The 20209-nt window shown below is 53.2% G+C and overlaps 1 long non-coding RNA gene across 9 annotated transcripts in view; it reads left to right on the top strand.

Annotated features, from left to right (window-relative positions):
• LOC111172218 (uncharacterized) overlaps positions 1–20209 on the top strand; it is a 131718-nt gene that overhangs the window by 34088 nt on the left and 77421 nt on the right. The window contains exon 1 of one of the 9 annotated variants that reach the window (XR_016388204.1): positions 15577–17561. The exons of 7 other annotated variants lie outside the window; for them this stretch is intronic. This is a non-coding gene — a long non-coding RNA (uncharacterized LOC111172218). One more of the 9 variants, XR_016388203.1, reaches the window with a different exon arrangement.

The following is a 20209-nucleotide window of genomic DNA, read 5'->3' as shown; positions in this document are numbered from 1 at the left end:
CTTGAGCTGGGAAGGAAGTTGCTGCTGGGGAGTCTCTGGGAGACCCAGCCTGAGATATCCCACCCGAAGAGCGAGGCGCCGGGGCTTTACGTGCCCACCCCTGTCAGTCACTGAGCAGTGCCCCCAGGGACTCCCAATTCCCACGGTGCTCTGAGCTTTCAGTGCTTGTGGCCGTGGCCGCAGGCGTGCCCAGTGGCCTGCACTGCCATGTTGTGGAGGTTAATCCCTCTACTGGCTCAGGGAGGGCTCCAATCTTTGCATCTTTGCTTGGTTTAGCAAAGAAAGGGAAGAAAGAGTTAAGAAAGACCTGGAACAATGGCAGGGACCCCAGGACCTGGGTGGGAGGAGACTCATAGAATTCGAGGCCTGCTCTCTTACTAAGCCCTGGGATTAGGTTTCCTTCCACTGTCCTCAGCAATTCTTTGATAATTTGCCTGTCTCAGCAGAGCTCAGGAGCACGGGGAAAACGATTCTCCTTCCTGGGGGTGGAGCGTTGGCAGCGGTGGGGAGAGTTGGGTGGGCCTGCGGCTGACCTGGTTTCTCCAGGCTGCAGGGAACCTGAGACCACTTGCTGGGGACGCAGTGGGGGAAATGGGGGCTCCTGCCCCGGGGGGACATTCGTGACTCCGAGTCTCACCCTGGGTGAGGCCTGGAGCCTCCTTTGCCTCAGCTGGTCTCTGGCTGCCCCGAGGAGCTTAGGGGCTGGCATATGGTTTGAAGCCCAGAGGAAGTGTACCCTGTGGTCCAGGGTGCTGGGGGGGCCTCCCTCCTGCACCTCTAAACACACCTGCGTGGTCGGAGGGTGCCCGCGCAGGGGAGCCTGCAGGAGGCTGCACAGAGGGCCTGGGGCTGTGGGGGGCAGTGCTTTACCGACCTCTGAGGGTCAGCTGACACTGGACGTGGCCTCAGCTGGCCAGCGCTGTCCAAACCCCAGGGCTTGGGCGTAGAGGACTAACCGCAGCTGTCTGAATGATGGGTGTGGTGCTGGGAGTCTTGAGCTCCTGGCAGCCCTGACCCCAGGTCCAGCAGCCGCCTGACCCAGAAGGGGAACTGGATGAGGGTGGGCAGCCATGGGCCTAGAAGGAGTGAGCTGGCAGGGGAGCTGAGGACACCCGGCCTGGGACTGAGACTGCTACCGAGATGGACTTCCAGCCCCCAGGGCGGTCTTGTGGGAGGAGAGCCTCAGGTGTCAGTGACCCTTGCCCAGGACAGGCACCCCGGGCCTCAGGCCAAATCGGGAAGGCAGCTGTGGTCTTCTCTTAGGTCCGGTGACCTGCTCCTGGTCACGCCTACCTACGATCCATCTCGGCTGTTCAGCTGCATCTTAACAGTCTCCTGGTCTTCCTGACCTGGTTGAGGAAGATACGCTGGTGTCCTAATGGTAATGAAAATCATATTAACAATTCTGAAATAATAAATATGCAATAATGGTGATAATGACAACTCCCTTTTATTTACATGAACTTTAATCATTTGTAGAATTTTTTCTCATGAATTCTCATTTAATCCTCATAAAACCTTAAGAAGTTGGTATTCTTTTCTGTTTTTATAAATGTAGAAACTGAGACTCAGAGAGGTTGAGTAATTTGCCCAAGGTCACAGAGCATGAAAATGGCAGAGCTGGTTCTTCCTTGTTGGCATGTTTGTGCCTCTCCTTGAAGTGTGTGTGTGTGTGTGTGTGTGTGTGTGTGTGTGAGACCATTGCAGCTCACTGCTCCAGTCCACTCTGGATCCTCTGAGGCCCCAGCTCCCCTGGACACATCCTGGTCGAGGTGGCACTGAGAATATGGCTGCCAGATAAGGGCACTGAAGTCCCTGTTGCCTGACCTAGAGACTCACTTGGGCTGGACCCTGCTAAGGGACTGTCTCTAGCCGCAAAGTACAAAGGTTTGGGCTGTCCGGGAAATGTGAGGGGCTGGGTGTCCGACTGTGCATTGGCTTTAGTGCCAGATCCAGACCGCAGCCCAGTTCAACGATTACCTGTCACCTGACTGAGGGTAAATGTCTTCCCCTTGTTCAGTCGGTTTTCTCACCTGTAAAATGGAGACTTATCTCTGGGAGGGAGTTGCAAGGAGTCCCCAAGGTAACAAATATGACAGTATTTGCTGTATAGGAGACCTGCATGCAGGAAGGTGTTGTCGTCATTATAAAGTTAGACCTTATGACCATCTCGTGGAAAGTATAAACTTCGGGGTGGTTCTGCCCACCTGGGGAAGACAGGCTCTGAGCTGCCAGGTCGGTGCCTTTAGTCACTGGGATGGAGGAAGGTGTGAGGTTCCTGAGAGGGTGGGGGGGGAGGGGAGGTCAAAGCAGCTGGTGGAGGTGTGAGTCTGGTGGAAAACTAATTTCATCCAAAGAGATAGTCTCTGAATTTTGTCTTAACCTCAGTTGGGACAGCAAAGGGGACAGTGTTAAAGAAGGTGCACAGGGTGCAGACAGGGGAACTGAAATCCATTCCTAGGTGTGTCCAGTATCAGAAAACCTCAGTGTAAATAGCCATTAAATTAAAGTGTGTGTGCTTGCTTTACAAGAGTCTTTCTTTCTAGATGAATTTAAAATGTGGTTCCATTTTGAAAAGCATTTGACAGATGACTTTCTCAGAACACACCTAGTGGGTTAAGTTAGATCTGTCTACCTATTGACCCATCTATCCATCCATCCAGCAAGCTACCTAGACAGCTGCAAATATTCCTACATAAAAATATGTGGATAGATGTGTAAAAGCAGAATCTTTGCCTGTAAATGGCTGGGTCAGCGGCCTGAGTAATCTTATTCACATGACAAATGTAATCTTAATACATTTTAAAATTTAGTTATTTAAGCATCATTTGATTCCAGAAAGAATTTGAGGGAGGTAAATGCAGAAGCCATGATCCGGTGCTCACAGCGTGGGGTCCTTAGAAGGTGAATCTGGCAGCCACGACGGTGGAGAGGGAGAGATGTGAGGATAGAGGAGGTTGTCCCATCTGTCCCCGGGGCTGGGGGTGCACCAGCGGGACCCCAGACTGGACCCGCACCTAGAGTTTCAGGCCTCGCCACAGTGGGGAGCAGGGAGTCAGAAATCCCTCGTGGCTTGTGCAGTCTGTGGCTCAGGCCTGGGTGTGTGTGGGTGGGTACTTGGACGAGAGTCTGTCGATCTGGGAATTTATCACCACATGATGGCAGCTCCCGGTGAGGACCAACAGAAGTTTCCAAAGCCAGCGTGGCACCAACAGGGGGACAGTGGGTGGCCTGGCGAGGGTGAGGACCTCGGGGGTGGGTCTCTCAGCCTTCCTTGAGGCTCAGGCCTCCCTTTCTGGCCTGCTTTTGGGGGTGGAGGTCAAGGACTGAGACGGAAGAAGTCTCTGTGGGAGTTGGGAGTGGGCGTCTGTAGGTCCGTGGTTCCCGAGTCTTTCAGAGGAGGTCCCGCCAGCCATCGCCAGAGCCAAGTCCAGAGCGGAGCCGGCAGCTGAGGGGTGAATAGGGTCCGCAGCCCAGAGGGGGCTGGAGACACAGATGCGGGTTCCTGAAGCTGGGTGCTGAAGACGGCCCAGGGAGAGGGCGCACTCTGTAGAGGGTCGAGGATGGACCATGAGGAAACCGCAACATTTAAGGGGCAGGTGCTGGAGAGGCTGCAGAAGAGGCTGGGAAGGAGCAGCTGGAGGGGAGGGAGATGAAGGAGGACGCAAAGCCCTGCAAACCCAGGAGGAGGAATTTCCAGAACGGGGGCAGTAAGCATCCCTCAAACTGTGGATTGAAGCTTTGCAGGGGTGCTGGGGACCAGCTAGCATGCTTCTCATTCCTGGGCTCTGCAGGACCTGCCCAGAGAGACACAAGGAAGTATTTTCTTGGCTTGAAGCAGCAGCGGCAGGGGCGTTCCCCTCTCTTCTGTCCTGAGCGCCTATGAGCAGCCTGTCTGCCCGCCGCGTCTGTCCTGCACACGTGCATTGCCAGTAGGGAGCCCGGATTGGCTGTCTAGGCATCTCTGGGGGATGCTCAAGGTCAGGAGGAGGGTAGGAGAGGGGCCATCCTCAGCGCCCAGAGGCAGGCAAAGCCAGGCTGGGGGTGCGGACCTCGCCCACCTGGAGGCAGGGAGTTCCAGAGCTGGGAGAACTGGGGGGAGGGAGCTGTTCGGATGCAGCCTGTCCCGGCCGCCGCTGCTGACGGCTGTTTTAGCACCATGCTGGCTGCAGGCCGACTGGCCCAGGAACCCAGAGCCAGCTGTGTCCTGGGCCCGGCCTCTTCCCTGGCTGAGGCTGGTGGTTTCCACGCTGGTGATCCCTGTCATTGTCTGGGACTGGGACCTCCTTCTCACCCTGGCTCTCAGGAGCTTTGAAGTCCAGGGCAGCCTACCAAGGCCTGGTTCTGGGTGGTTGCCTTGTGGCCCTGGCACTGCCCTAGACAACCCCTGAGGCTGTGCGTGCGTGCGCGCGCGCGCGTGTGTGTGCGTGTTGTGGGGACAGAGGTAGACCCAGCCTGGCTCTGGGGTGGGGAGGCGGCTCCCCTGCAGAAGCAGGACTGGGTCAGGTCCTCAGGTCACCCCACGAAGCCCCGTGCCTGGCTAGCATCCAGCTCTTCTCCGTGTCTCTGGCGTGGACTGTTATGAATGTGCCACGTGTGTCCCAGCCACTGACAGGTAGCAGTGCATGCCCAAGGGGGACCCAGGTGGCACGAATGTCCTCTGGGCCCTAGAAAAGGCCACGGTTCACCTTTCCCTGCCAATGACAAAGGGCACGCATAAACATTTCTTAGCACACGTTGGCGACATTTGGGGAAAATGTCCCTTTATAGAGCAATTCTATGGCTATTTCTCAATTGATCTTCATTGATCATCCCCATTTTACAGATGAGGGAACTGAGACAAAGAGAGGTTAAGCACCCTGCCCTGGGACACACAGCCAGGAAGAGTTTGAGCTGGGCGTCAACCTGAGCGGTTGGGAGCCGTCCCGCCTGCCCAAGAGAGATTCAGCCCCGTCCTAGCCACACGGCCGCTTGGCTCTGCAGCCAGTGTACAAGGTCCGATCTTGTCCCCACTTGGTGCCCTGAGCTCAGGAGCAATTTTCAGGAGTAGTTGAACTCTGTCTTCAGACTCCAGAGCTCAGGCTCTGCTCTGAGCTGCCTGGTTGGCCTCAGTGCTGAGCTAAAGGGCCGGCAGAGCCATTCCTGGGCCGAGGGTGCCCCTGGACAGGGACCAGACGTGGGCACCGCCTGTGGAGCCAGATCACTCAGGTTCAAATCCATGTTCTACCACTTCCAGTTGCATGATCTTGGGCAAGTCACTTAATTGGTCTGTGCCTCCGTTTCCCCATCTGTGAAGCGTAAATGTAGTAGCTTAGGGTTTTGGAGAGAAATACACCACCTGTGAAGCCTGGGACCGGTGCCTGGTGTAGGTAAGAGCTCACTCAGTCTTAGCTGTGATCCCACCTTGAGCCTTGGCACACCCACGCTTCTGTGGTTGGAACAGCTCTGGCCCTGCCCTCAGCCAGGCGGGTCCTGGCTCCGCATCTTTTCAGGGAGGTCTTCGCGAGAGAGGCTGTTCTGTTATTTTCTTCCTCAGCACATCCTCTCCGTTTCTTTCGGGACACTTATCACAGCTGATAAGTATCTCGTTTGGTGGTCTGTTTGATTTGTGTCTGTCTCTAAGCTCCAGAGGGTAGGGGTCTCATTGGTGTCTTTCACAGCTGAGTCCCCGGCGTTGGGACAAAATCAACCTTTGTGGAGTGAGTGAGCCTGGCAAGAGCCTGGGGAGGCCCTGCCCCGGGCCCAGGTCTGCAAGCTGCCTGGATGTCCTGGGAAAATGCTGCCGTTAGGATTGTCCTTCTCTCCCAGAAAAGCCCATCTCATTCCTTTGGCTCCCAGCAGCAAGCATTTTGACCCCAGGACTCATCTTCCCCTGAATGTCCCAGGGGCTGCTGTGCTCTGGACTCAGAGCAGGGAGAGGCCCGGGAGCCTTGTGGATTTTCCGAGAAGATTGCTGCCCCGTGAGGCCCAGCTCCTACAGACCCAAGTCCACACTCAGGGCCTCTGCTTGTTCTACATGATCTGGGGAGGGGTCCTGGAGGACAGAGTTTTCCCAGGCACTTGGATCTCCCCTGTCTGGAGCCTCCATGCTGGCAGCCTCTGGCCTCGCAGGGCATGAGTGTTAGCGAACGGGGGTTCCCGAGGCTGTTAAGATTAGCACCGTTTTCTCCAACATTTTTCTGGTGCTGAGGCAAGGTGCTGTAGGCCTGCTGAGCCTGGCCCAGGACAGGGTGTGGCCAAGCCATGTCTCTAAGCTTCTGGAGGCTGGGCTGAGCTTGCTGGAGGGGTGGGTGTTATCCTCCCATTTTGAGGAGGGCGCTGAGGCTCAGAGAGGGTAAGTAACTCGCCCAGGGTCACAGAGGCAGATGAAGAGGCAAAACTGTAACACAGGCCTGACAGCAAGAGCCATCCTCCTGTGCTCCCTGACCCCCAGGGCACCTGGAAACTCAGACAGAGAACCCGCTTCCTCGGGCCTCGAGGACCAGGGAGTAGGTGGTGTTGGCATTACAAAGTACACAGCACTCCCTCTCAGGCCGGTGCTTCTGCTGGAAGCCTGCTCGTGGGCGAGAGTATTTGGGGTTTTTGCAAAGGAGTTGGCTCCAAAGGCCTCCTTGGGGGCAAAGGCCAGGTCTTGTTGGCTGTCTTGTTCGAGAGGAAATGATCCCTGGGAGCAGAGGTCCGTGAGTGGGGAAACACATGTCCTACCCAGTGGGACGGTGGAGGAAGACAGAGGGACTGGAGGCTTTCTAGGTCGTCGTGCTCCTGGACCTGGCTGTGCTTACTAAGCTGTTGGTGAGGAACTCCTTCCAGAGTTGACTCTAAAAATAGATCTATAAAAATTTCTGGGCACTGTTTAGAGTTGAAGCCCCAAGGGAGTCGCATAAAGCTTTCATGCTGACAGCACATGCAGGGGACCTGCAGCTGCTGGAGCACACGCCGGCCTCACGGGTCTGGAGACGTTTAAGTGGGCGGCGGGGATTCTGGAGGGTCACTGGGCACGCATGGCTTTGCTGAAAATATTTTCTCAGCTGCCATTGCCTGGATCCAGAAAACTCTCAAGATGCACCAGTGGTAAGGTTGTGACCTAGTAATGCTGTGATGTGGGGACACTACGACTCCGGAGGTTGTGACTCCCCTGAGTCAGACCCGCAAGGTCTGCCAGGCCTGTGGGCTCGAGCCAGAAGGAAATCCTGGCTCCTGGCCAGTCTCACTTTTTGTATTGTTCCCCATCAGTTGCCAACCTGCCCAAGGACAGCTCACCTCGGTGGGCACCTGGCACTCCTTGTCCTCAGGGCCACCCTCCTTAATGCCTTGGGCCACCAGGGTCCTGGTGGGGGCAGTGTTTGGTTCTGCCTTGGCTTCTTCCTCCTAATTTTTCCAGGTGACCATGTAGGAAGCAGACTGTTCTCCTGCTGATAATGGCCACCTCTCACTGGCATGCGGATGTGTTGCCTTTATGAAATCCCAGTGCCTTTGCTCTGTGACTTACCTGTTGGGGTGAGGCTGGCTGGGGGCTGCGGTGGAGGAAGGAGGGTGTAGGGGAGGAGATTGTGCAGCCCCTCGGTGCTGACCCCAGCGCCCTGGGCAAGGCACCTCCAGCGCCCCCACAGGTGCGGCCTCCGCTCCGAGCTCCTGACTTTTGAGTCCAGGCTTTGAAGCTGGTGAGCATTTTGGCATCTACATTGCCTCTGGTCCAGGGCGAGCTTCCTCACCTTCCTTGGGCCACATCCTGTGGGGTCTCTGACTACCTCAAGGGATGCCATAGAGGCTGCCTCAGTTTCCCCATCCACCTGTTGGACTTTACAGTAGTGCCCACCCTCAGTGCCCTTGGGAGGTGAAATGTGATAAAGAACACTGAGTGCGGGGGAAGCTCTGATCCTGGCAGCCACTGGGCATCATGTCCTCACCCCAAGCTCAGACTGATGCCCTTTAATGATGTGTCTGTGATCTGAGATCAGCTTGAAGCCATGGAGGCCCAGATCGGGAGGGGTATGGGCATCCCCCGTGGCTTGGTGAGCACTGTCTCTGGGCACGTCTGCCACACAGAGTGTGGGGTATCCCTGTGTCATTCCAGCTGGATTCGAAGACTCTTAATGAACCTCAAGTACTATTTAGCTACATTAATTCAGCGGTTGGTGCAGGGGTTGGTGAGCCCTGTATAACATGCATGTTTCTAACCTTAGTGGTGACCAGGGCTAGCATTGTTTTTTTTTTTGCGGTATGCGGGCCTTTCACTGTTGTGGCCTCTCCCGTTGCGGAGCACAGGCTCCAGACGCGCAGGCTCAGCGGCCATGGCTCACGGGCCCAGCCGCTCCGCAGCATGTGGGATCTTCCCAGACCGGGGCACGAACCCATGTCCCCTGCATCGGCAGGCGGACCCTTAACCACTGCGCCACCAGGGAAGCCCCAGGGCTAGCATTTAACAGGCATTGATCATTTTGGCAGTGCTGTGAGCGGTGTCAGGTTAGTACTGGCCTAAGTTCTCAGGACATGGAGCTTCAGGGACCGCATGGCTTGCTGAGCTCTCCTAGCACGTGTTCCCTGCAGCCTTTCCAGGCTGCCTCCTTGGGAGGTCTTGTCACCTGGGCGTGGAGTTTGGAGACCCGGACAGCCCCTCCCCTGGACTTGGCTCTGTCTCAAAGCCTGCAGGGTGCAGGTGAGGGTTTTCCTTCCTGTTGTTCTGAATCCATTCACTGTGGGCCACTCGGCCACAATGGCCTCAGTGGGGGACTGGACCGTCCTCCCTGGGGAAGGTGGTAGGGGTCGGGGGGTCATTCTGGGGTGGCCTCAGACCACACCCAGCATGGTCATGGTGGGACCTTCATAGACACCCTCGTGAGAGTTTTGGGCGTCCTGGCGGCCCTGACGGCATCACTGCTCTGGGCTGGCTGCTGTGGCCTCAGCCTCCACCAGGTGTGACCCGAGGAGTGGGAGTGACGCTTAGGAGAGCGGCTGTGGCCTGCAGCCTGCGTCTCCCTGGAAGCCTGGCAGCCTTGGGAGGGCATTTACACTAGTGAGCCTAGAGAAACAGAAATGTTTTGAAAGTAAACAACTTGATGCGGAAAGCACACTTGGTCAAGACGTGGGAAAGTGGCAGGTCACAGCATAAAAATGTCTTGTTTGTAAGCTGTACAAGGACAGGGCAAGATGCAAACACAGCTCTGCAGACCTTTGACCTTTCACCTTTGACCCTGAACTCCCATGAAAATGATCTGGCCTGCGGTCACAGGGGAACAAAGATTCCTGATGGGAAAATGGGAAATGACACGGGCAGATCATGTGCGTTTCATGCAGTCCCCAGGCCCTGGGATTGGGACAGCTTCAGAGGCCAAGGTCAGGTCTCAACCTAGCCACCATAGGACAAGTTACAGCCCATCTCTGAGGCTCAGTTTCCTGATCTGAAGAATGGAGTGATAATTGTACCTTATAGGGTTGGCCCAAGGCTAGAGGTGAAGTTGCATGTGAAGTGTGTACACAGTGCCGGCCCCGAGGGCCCCTGAATGTTGCTGTCACTGTCATTGTTTCCACCAGTCATGAGGTCATTGCCATTTGGCATCCAGAGGCGATGTGTGAGGCAGGGGGACCCTGGGCCCATCATTCCACTGAGAAGCCACCCCAAGCCTTGTGCCAGCAAGTCTTGGTGCATGCCAGGGTATCCAAAACACAGGATGGTATCCGATGGAGGACCAGAGGGTCTTGGAGGCAGGAAGGGGTCCTTCTGTCTCTCTTCTTGCCCACAGCAGCCTGCCCAGTACCGGAGTAAGTGCTCAAGAACTGAGTGCTGGAGAGGGACTTCCCTGGTGGTCCAATGGTTAAGACTCCACACTTCCACTGCAGGGGGCGTGGGTTCGATCCCTGGTCGGGGAACTAAGATCCCTCATGCCACATGGCCAAAAAATAATTTAAAAATCTGTATGCTGGAGAAATGAACAAATGCGGTGACAGACGTCCAGCAAACCCACGTGTGTCAATCGAGCCTTTTCACTGCCCTGGGTTGTCATCGCCTCTCGTCTTCAGCCTGCTCCCATGACTCCAGCAGGCTTGCTCAGTAGGGAAGCTGTTGGCACACAGCTTTGCCAGCTCCTCACTTTCTGCACACCTCACATACTATGAGACTCGGGGGGTCACTGGACCCATTTAACAAAGAAGGGGTGTGTGGGCCTGTCTGAGTTAAAATAAGGAGGTTGTCTGCACAAGCCAGCCCAACTGGGTGGAAGAACTCAACTATCCCCAACGGTTGGAGCTGCTTGGTGTGGGGAAGGAGAGGCACAATGGCTCCTGGACGGGGGTGACACAGTCACAGTGACTGCTTTGGACTGCATTGTGTTCCCCCCAAATTCATATGTTGCATCCCTAACCCCCAGTGTGATGGTATTTGGAGATATCTTTGGATATCTTGCAGGGCTTGAGGGTGGAGCCCTCAGGAATGGGATTAGTGCCCTTGTAAGAAAAGACACAAGAGAGATGACCTCTCTCTCTGTCATGTGAGGACACAGTGTGAAGGTGGCCATGTGCAAGCCAGGAAGAGGGCTCTCGCCAGACATTGACCACACTGGAACCTTGATCCTGTACTTCCAGCCTCCTGTACTGTAACGGATAAATTTCTGTTGTTTGAGCCACCCAGTCTCTGGCATTTTGTTTGGCAGCCTGAGCTGACTAAGATAGTGACCCTCCAGGAGAGAATGGGAATGGCTTCCGCTCTGGTGCTGGGGGCTGGTAGAGTTGCTTTGACTGTGGGATCTGAGACATCGTCTTCCTCACCTCTCAGAGGGACAGAGGGCAGTGCCCTCCAACAGACGTTGGCCTGCCCTTCCTGCCAGGTGTCCGACTAGTCTGTAAGGGGCTCTTGGTGATTGTGTCCACAGCAGGAAGTCCTTAGTCAGGGCCAGGCAGGGCAGGGACCTTGGTGAGGGGCGCCCTGGGCCATGGCAGAGGAGTACCATGATGGTTGTGACAACTAGGACAAAGGCTCCAGGAAGTCTGAGATGCTGGATGGGGGGCAGCATCAGGAAGGAAAGTGTGGCCTGGGGGGGGAGTACAGTGGGGGATGGGGGAGTACCTGGATAGGGCCAATTGAGAAAGACCCCTGGACACATGGTGGGAAGTACGGATCTGGGAGAAAGCTGCCTTCCTGTCAGTTAAACAGGGAGTTTAGACTTGGAGAAATAACAAAGAATATGCAAATACTTATTTTAAAAATTATTATTTTACTATGAGATATTTAGACACAAAAAAGAGCTGGGGAGAGGTAGATAGCTAGGGGGAAGCAGCCGCAAGGCACAGGGATATTAGCTCAGTGCTTTGTGACAGCCTGGAGGGGTGGGATAGGGAGAGTGGGAGGGAGGGAGACGCAAGAGGGAAGACATATGGGAACATATGTATATGTATAACTGATTCACTTTGTTATAAAGCATAAACTAACACACCATTGTAAAGCAATTATACCCCAATAAAGATGTTTAAAAAAAAAAAAAGAGCTGGGGAGAGGAATATGGGAATAGAATAAGTTAAAATATGACAGTGTACACTGTCGTTACCAACATTCATCCATTTCTGGAATAAATGCTCCCTAGATTGCTGGTAGCCTTTGGTTGATTTCCAGAGTTCTAAACAGTTTAATTCTGACAATTTCTGCCAGGGTCCTCATTGCCTTTATGGAGGAGGGGCTTTCGGACATCCTTATTCTCTCATTTTCACTGATGTTACCCTCTCATTTTTGTTTCTGTATGAAGAATTTCCTTTAACATTTCTTGTAGTGCAGATCTGCTGGTAATGCATAATGAATTACCTCAGGTTTTGCATGTCTGAAATTTGCATGTGTTTATTTTACCTTCATTTTTTTAAAAAAGATTTTTGGTTTGGACCATTTTTAAGGCCTTTATTAAATTTGTTACAATATTGCTTCTGTTTTTATGTTTTTGGTTTTGTGGCCGCGAGGCATGTGGGATCTTAGCTCCCTAACTAGGGATCAAACCCACACCCCCTGCACTGGAAGGTGAAGTCTTAACCACTGGACTGCCAGGGAAGTCCCTGCCTTCATTTTTTTTTTGCGGTACGCGGGCCTCTCACTGTTGTGGCCTCTCCCGTTGCAGAGCACAGGCTCCGGACGTGCAGGCTCAGCGGCCATGGCTCACAGGCTCAGCCGCTCCGTGGCATGTGGGATCTTCCCAGACCAGGGCACGAACCCGTGTCCCCTGCATCGGCAGGCGGACTCTCAACCACTGCGCCACCAGGGAAGCCCCCTGCCTTCATTTTTGAAAGATATTTCACTGGACATAGAATTCTAGGTTGACAACGTCCCCTCCTCCCCCCCACCCCAGTATTTAAATATATAATTCCATTGTCTGCTGTCATTTTAATTTTTGTTCCTCTGTACATTATGTGTCTTTTTCTCTGATGGCTTTTAAGACTTTACTCACCTCTTCTCAACAATTTGATTATGTTTTTGTCTTTCTGTGGTTTTCTTTATATTTATTCTGTTTATTGAGCTTGGATCTGTGAGTTTATTTTTCATCAAATTTGGAAAAATTTCAGCCATTATTTCTTGAAATATTTTTTCTTCCCTCTGTCTGGGGCTCCAATTACATACATGTTGGGCCACTTGATGCTATTTCACAATGTTTTATCTCTCTGTGCTTTGCTTTAGATAATTTCTGTTGTTATGTCTTTAAGGTTACTGGCCATTTTTTCTGCAGTGTTTAATCTGTGTTACTCTCATTCCATTTATTTTTCACTTGCATTTTTTTGTCTCTGGAAGTTTATTTCTTTTTTGTATCTTCCATTTTTCTTTTTATCATGTTCTTATTTTCCTTTTGAGTATTTGGAGTATATTTATAATAGTTTTTTAGAATCTTATTTAAAAACTAGTACACAATAAAGCAAACTTCTGATATATTTCTATGAATTTGACACACGTATAGATTTGTGTAACCCTCACTGCAATCAGAGTACAAAACAGTTCTGTCACCCCCAAAATACTTCTTCATGCTATCCCTTTGTAATGATTCCCCACTGCTACCTTAAGCCCCCGGAGACCACTTATCTGTACTGTCACTAATTTTGTAACAAAGTCTTTGTTAGAATTTTGTCTTTTTGAGAATGTCATACAAGTAGAATCATAGAGAATGTAACCTTTTAATATTGACTTCTTTCACAGTGTTTGTAATACCTTTATAATTCGTCCAAATTATTGCATGTATCAGTAATTTTTAAAAAAATATCGTTGAGTACTATTCCATTATATGGATACACTAGAGTTTATCTATTCACCTGTTGAAGAACATTTGGGTTGTTTCCAGTGTTTGGCTACTACAAATAAAGACACTATGAACATTCACGTACAGGCTTTTGTGTGAACGTATGTTTCCATTTTTCTACGGTATATGTATCTAAGAGTGAGATTGCTGGGATGGGTAGTGCATGTTTAACTTTAAACAAAACTGTTTTCAAAGTGTCTGTACCATTTTGTATTCGTATCAGAAACATATGAGACTTCTCGTTCTGTACTCTCACTGGCGTCTGGTATTGTCAATATTTTTTATTTTTGCCATTTTGATAGGTGTGTAGTAGTATCTCATCATGGTTTTAATTTGCATTTCCCTAACAGCTAATGATGCTAAACACCTTCTCATCTGAATATTTGCCTTCTGTATGTCTTCTTTGGTGAAGTGACTGGTCGAGGTTTTGCCCATTTTTTATTTTGTTTTTCTTACTGTTGGATTTCGATTTATTTTGGCTAGAAGTTCTTTATTGGATGTGAGATTTGCATATTACTCCTCGTCTGCAGCTCGTCTCTTTATTCTTTTACCTGTGTGTGTTAAAGAGCAGAAGTTCTTAATTTTGATGAAGCCCAAGTTGTCATTATTTTCTTTTATGTATTTTGCATTTTGTGTCATGTCTAAAAACTCCTTACCTAATTCAGGTGATGAAGATTTTCTTCCATGTTTTCTTTGAAAAGTTTTGTGTTTTACATTTAGATCTATACTCCATTTTGTTTTGTTTTGTTTTTAATAAGGAGTATGTTTAGATCAACTTTAAAAAAATTGTTTTTTGCTCATGATGTCCAGTTGTTCCAACACCATTTGCTGAAAGGACTATACTTTATCCATTGAATTGCCTTTGCACTATGTCAAAAGTCTATTGGCCATACTCGTGAGAGTCTATTTCTAGATGCTGTATTCTGTTCCATTGATATATGTGTCTATCCTTTCACCAATATCATGCTGTCTTGATTAATGTAGCTTTTTAGAAAATCTAAAAATCAGGTAGTGTGACTCCTCCGATTTTATTTTCTTTTTCAAAATTTTGGCTTTGCCAGTTTCTTGGCCTTTCTATTAAAAATTTAGAATCAGTTTGTCTATAACTACCAAAAAATCATGCTGGGATTTTGATTGGAATTGTGTTAAATCTGTAGATCTATGTAGGGAGAATTGACATCTTTGTGAGTTTTCCAACTCACGACCATGCTGTCTCTTGATTTATTTAGGGCTTCTTTGGCTTCTTGCATCAGCTTTTACAGTTTCTAGCACACAGGTTGTATCCATGCTCTGTTATATATATGCGCCTGTGTGTGCTGAAGAGGCTAATGAGAAGCCTTCTGTGGGTATGATCCTTCCTTCCAAACAATCCAGGGCATGGCAGAGGGATCCCACACTCACTCGGGTTCTGTGTGCCCTACTGTGAGCCTGGAACTGGAAGGCGCTGGGAACACCAGACGAGTGGGACTTGGTCCCCGTCCTTGAGGAGCTCAGATATTCAACCCTTGTGTCAGATCCTTATTTTATGAGTCATCAGAGTGATGAGTTTTATGGAACGTTGCTGTGGGTTGGCAGGACTCCCCTCTCTCTGCTCCTGAGGGAATATCTAAACCATGGGAGGAAAGTGGCACTCCTTCTGTCACATCTTATCAATACGTTTAATTAACCACAGGCAACATTTGCCAACATGAATTCCAGACTGGGAGCACGGAGTGAAGTGTTCTGGCAAATTCTTGGCCACACGAGACTCTATCAGCTTGCTCTGGATGGCCCCAGATGGGAAGAGTCTGTCCCATTGGGCTTTCCAACTGGTGAGGCGCTCCTGTCCACCATTCCTCACATAGGCTCACTGGTTTGCAGGAGAAAATGCTGTTGCAACTCACCCTTCTAGGGTCGTCACTGTGCCCTTCCGGGGGTCCTGGACATCTGACATTGCAACGCAGTCCTGCTCAAGGGTTTCCAGCCTGAATCCTGGGCAGAAGCAAGCAGCGTCCTGCCTTCCTGTGCCTGACCGTGAGTGAGGGACAGTTTCCTCATTGGCAAGGCTCCGCCTGTGTTCCTCCTAGCTGCTCAGCCTGGATCGATGTATAAGGAGAGAGGAAAACAGTGCCCATGGTAACCCCTGAAGGTTGGCTACTGTTTCATCTCAAATTGAACCATTTCCAATAGTCTTTCAGCAGATTTGACTTAGTAGTTTTGGAATCTGTGGATTCCATCTGGGCAAAGTCAGAGAGCCCACAAGGGGCCCTGGGCTCTATGGAGTCAACCTTGTTGGCAGGCCTGGGCCACTGTCTTTGGGTGTGGCGAGTGCGGAAAGGTGATGAGCTGTATCCATGAGTGGGAACGAGCCCTCCGTGGTGGAGAGGAGGGGTCAGTGGTGAGAGGACTCATGACGTGTGGGGAGTCCAGCCGTGAGTGATGGGAAGGGAAGGACTGTGCCTGGGGCCCAGCTGAGGCCTTGCAGGCTGCAGACCTGCTCCCCACCAGAGCATGACCCCTGCATCATCTAAGCCTCATCTGCAAGCAGACACCTGGCACCTGCCGGGGCTTCTGTTTGGGATCCAAACCAAGGTGAGAATGAGTCCAGAGCTGGGGGTCCAACAAGAGTGAAGGCTGACTCCACTGAAGGCTGATTCAGGCAGAATCAGTTAGGACTTTTCATTTCAAGAACCCAAAAAGCCAGCTCAAACTGGTTTAAATGATGAGTGAGTGAGTGAAGGAAGGAATAAATGAATAAGGCTTGGGGGGCAGCAGGGCCGGCCTGCCCGAGCACCAGGCACATAGCCAACTCCCGTCGGAGGAGAGGCCGGGCCTGAGCAAGGGCCAGTTTCAGTGGGGCCAGCGGTCATGGAAGGCTCCAGTTCTGTGGGGCACTGGTCTGGAAGGTCTGGAAGCCCGGGAGTCAGGCTGAGGCCGGGCCCCACCCACTGCCAGGGCAGCTGGGACAGGAGAGAAGCGTGTGCCACTCAGGTGTTTAGGGCTCACCCCCGGAGCAGCATGATCTGGGGTTTTGGGCGACACCGGTTCTTAGGGAGGATCGATGAGCCCAACATTCATCCATTCACTGTATTCTTTTTACCTTTTCTCCCAGGCAGCAGATGTTCATGAAGGTGGCATGTCACGGGCTGTGACAGGCCGACCACATCCCTGACTGGCCCTGTGGAGTTCGTAGCCTAGAGAGGGAAACAGAAAAACCAACAGGCTCTTCCCTCCCAGAGGGACAGGGGCAGCATGGGGGGCGCGAAATGCAAGGAGCCGAGAGAGAGAAGCGAGGGGCATCTGTCCCTGTCTGGCGGTGGTCAGAGAGGGCTGCCTGGAAGAAGTGATACCCAGGCTGAGACCTGAAAGGCCTATGGCAAAGAGCAATGTGAAGTAGGAGGGGAGGGGTGTCCGAGGTAGCGGGAGCGGCTTCTGCCAGGCCTAGAGGCAGGAGAGAGTGGGCGAGGATCTCGGAGAGCGGCGAGGAGCCCGGTGTCTTGCTGTGCTTTGGGTCCTGGCCCTCCTCCCCAGCCTGGGTGATGGAATTCTGTCCCTCCTGTCTCCATGGTCCTGCCTGCTGACAGTCTCCCTCCTGGTGCCCATGGCCTCGGGCCTGGGGGAGGCTCTGCTGTGGAGCTTGGGGCATCAGAAGCACGGCACCAAGGGGCCCTGACTCTGGGACTGAAATCCCTGGTGTGTCCTGGAGGCCACCTCGGCCCAAACATCAGCAGCCTCTGGACAGGGCCCGGTCTTGCAGAGCCTGGAAAAAACACGGCGCGTTTAGAGGCACGAAGGCAGGCTTCTGGGATTTACATTTGGGAACCCAGACATGACAGCTGTCCTGCCTTAATTCCAGGATGGCAGAGGGAGAGGGGAGATTCCAGCTGGGCATGCACGTGGGTGCCGGCTGGAGCAGGGGCCTCTCAGTGGCTGGCCCCGCATGCCAGTGACTTGGGTGCGGAAGAAGAGCAACGGGGTTTATTTCCCTCCTGACACTCAGCTGGGGCGCCAGTCATTCCACCTGCCCCTCACTCGGCTGAGCACCTCGGTGCAGATGAAAGAGGGCGATGCGTCAAACAGTCACAAGCTGCACGGCCCGGAAGGGGGTGCGAGGGTGGCAGGCGTCCTGCCCACGGCTCCTGCCAGCCTCGCAGCCTCGCTGGCTGAGGATCAAACAGCGCAGACGTGGCCCGGGAAGCAGAGTGGTGGGCAGGCGCCTTCTCGACGGGGCGCGCGGCCCCCCAAACCTGAAAGCGAGCTCCGGGAGTACCAGAAACTGACCACAAATGAACATTTCTCCGTGACGAGTGGCCTTGTGCCAGGGAGGTAAGAAGGTTCTCATGAGCGCAGGTCCTTTCCCAAGCAGGAAGGAGTGGTTTTTACAGTTTTGCCCTCTTCCGCATTTCTCTGAAGCTTAAGGCCTGTTGCGCGCCAGGCGGGGCGCGGAGGTGTCAATGTCTGTTTGACCATCTACAGCATTTAGGGAGCTGCCAGCAGGAAGGACGGGGACTTGGTGACGCTGGGCTTCATGCTGGGTCAGCTCGGAGGGTCCTGTTCCCGTCAGCCGTGCAGCCCCTGCATCTCCCCAGGGCACCTCCGTGGCCAGGCGTGTGGCTGGCCTTTGGCAACGTGAGCTCAGATTTGCTTTCTTTTGCTACGGCGCTTCTGGATGCTCCTCTGTGAGCCTGTCTGCTGCACCCGCCCGACGAGGGAGGATTTGACAGGGGAGGTGACAGGGCTGCCTCTGCAGGTTGGGCGCTGGGAGGCTGTACCCGTGGAGGGGCCAATGGCAATAAATCTTGGATGGAGCCAGCAGTGGACTTGCTTGGCAGGCAGGGCTGGGTGAAAGGAGACTGGGCAAGGAGACAAGGAGCAGATCTCAGCCCAGGCTCTGCAGTATTTGTATTGAGAACTGTTAGGCGGAGCTCCTTTAAGAGGATGTGGAGGGAGTTGGCGTCATCTGGCAGATACCACAGGGCTTTACCTGCGAGAGGTCAGGGGAGGGAGGTCATGAGGTGTGAGCGGGGCACTGGCTCTCTGATCTTCTTTAGGCCGGAGCTGGGAGGTCAGAGGGCATCTCAGGGACGCCCTGGGCAGCTGGATGCAGTCTTGGTGTGAGTGCAGATCTGGCCCCTCCGCTTATTAACTGGGCAAGTGGCCCAGGTGACTTGAGACTGGGTTTCCCCATTGCAGGATTGTGTAAGGTAAACAATAACAGTGCCTCCCGTGTGCCAGGCCCTTTGCACATCACATCGCGCCTCATGCGATCATCGAGTTCATTAGCTCCCCGAGCCCAGAGACCAGGAATCTGGACCAAGTCTGTCTGGCTCTTTCCCCGGCACCGTGTGGCTCTCGTGTGTGACCACACCCAGCTCTGCACTTTACATGCAGTAGGTGCCCAGAGATATTAGCAGGAACCATCGCCCTCCTTCCCTCCCCGAAGGCTCTCTTTCCTCCACCCTCTGTGTACGCTCAGTACAGCACACACCTGTCTCAGCCTCACCTGTGTGCAAGGCTGGGCTCCCTTCCCGCAGGGCAGCCCCGTTGTGGGGAGCTGCTCCCCACACCCTGGCTGCAGCCCCCCAGAGTGTGGCCACGTAGTGAGCTCGTGCTAAGAGAATGTGAGTGGAAGTGACACACGTCAGTAGCTGGCGGGGTTAACAAGTGGGTGTGCTGGGGGCGGGGAAGGGAGTCTTTTGATGGGTGCTGTTAGCTCTGCACGATGAAGAAGTTCTAGAGAACGACGGTGCAACAGTGGGGGAGGCACCTTTTGTGGAGATGGGGAGCCCAGGGAAGGAATAGCGGGCTGTTGGGTGAGACAGTCCCAGTTTGTTGACCCCAAGGTGGACAATGGCCCTTCCCATGGTCTGAGTCCATGTGCTGAGAATCAGCCCCTAGACTCTGCCCTTCTGTTTGAAGGGTCTGGAGCCTGTCACTGCCAGGGGTACCGGAGGGCCCCCCAGAACGCCTGTGACAGCCCCGCCCCCATGCCTCCCGTCCCATGGGTACCCGGCAGATGCCTCCTGGAGCTGATGATGGTTTGGGTCGGGGTGACCTGCAGTCTGAATGTGCAGGACCATGAGGTAAAGCAAAGTGATGCTGTGAACGCACGTACTCAGAGAACTTACATAGCTCTTGCGTTGCCTTGAAGATAAATCTATAGGATTTGCTTTGCTTTGTGGCATTTATGAGAAATCTACCTCGCAAATGGGTTTCAAAAATAACCTCTCACAGCTCTGCGTCGTGCTCACCTGTGGGGATGGGGTGTGGAAGTGTGTGCGTGGCCTGGAGGTCTGGGCCTGAGACCGGCTTGGGTCACAGCGGGAGGGACGTGGCAGGACTTGGAGGTGTCTGCTGTGCCAGGGGCTTAGGCCTGGAGGGTCAAAGGCCAGGGGAGACAGGCATCTTTAGTGGGTGGAGGAGCTCCTCTGGCACAGCGAACCCTCAGCATCAGATGTGTCCCCGGCAGGGCTCCGTCGTGGTCCCCTGACCCTGGTGCCCGGGGCCTCCTTGTTCATCAGTAACTATGGGGACTTCGTTTCCAGCATTCCCGTGGGGACGCTGGCCATTCCCCACAGCCTCAGCTGTAGAGGTGGGAAGTGGAGTCTGCCTGTCCTCCCAGCAAGCACAGGGCAGGAGAAGTGATGGACAAGCCTCTCAGACTGAAAGAACCGTTTCAGACTGAGACCGGCTTCTTCCCAGACCCCTTCCTCCCCCTGTGCCCTCTGACTGGGCCAACGGCCCCCATCTTCCCGAACATGAAGTCAACACAACCCTCCATCCTCCCCACACCCACATCCACTCGGTCACTTGGCCTGCTGATGCCAACCTGGAAATGCTCCCTGAGTCTGTTCCATCCTCTCCTTCCCCCCAGCAGCTCTCCCCTGGGCTATGGAAATCTCTGAACTGGTCACCCATGTCCAGTCTCTCCTTCCTCCACCATCTCCAGGAGGATGGTCCTGAAACCCATCTGC

The sequence above is a fragment of the Delphinapterus leucas genome, chromosome 16 (genome assembly GCF_059928025.1).
Source record: "Delphinapterus leucas isolate spDelLeu-1000000601 "Yukka" chromosome 16, BTC_Dleu_Yukka2, whole genome shotgun sequence".
NCBI lineage: Eukaryota > Metazoa > Chordata > Mammalia > Artiodactyla > Monodontidae > Delphinapterus > Delphinapterus leucas.
The sequence above is the reverse complement of the archived record's forward strand: the minus strand, read 5'-3'. Positions and strand labels throughout refer to the sequence as shown.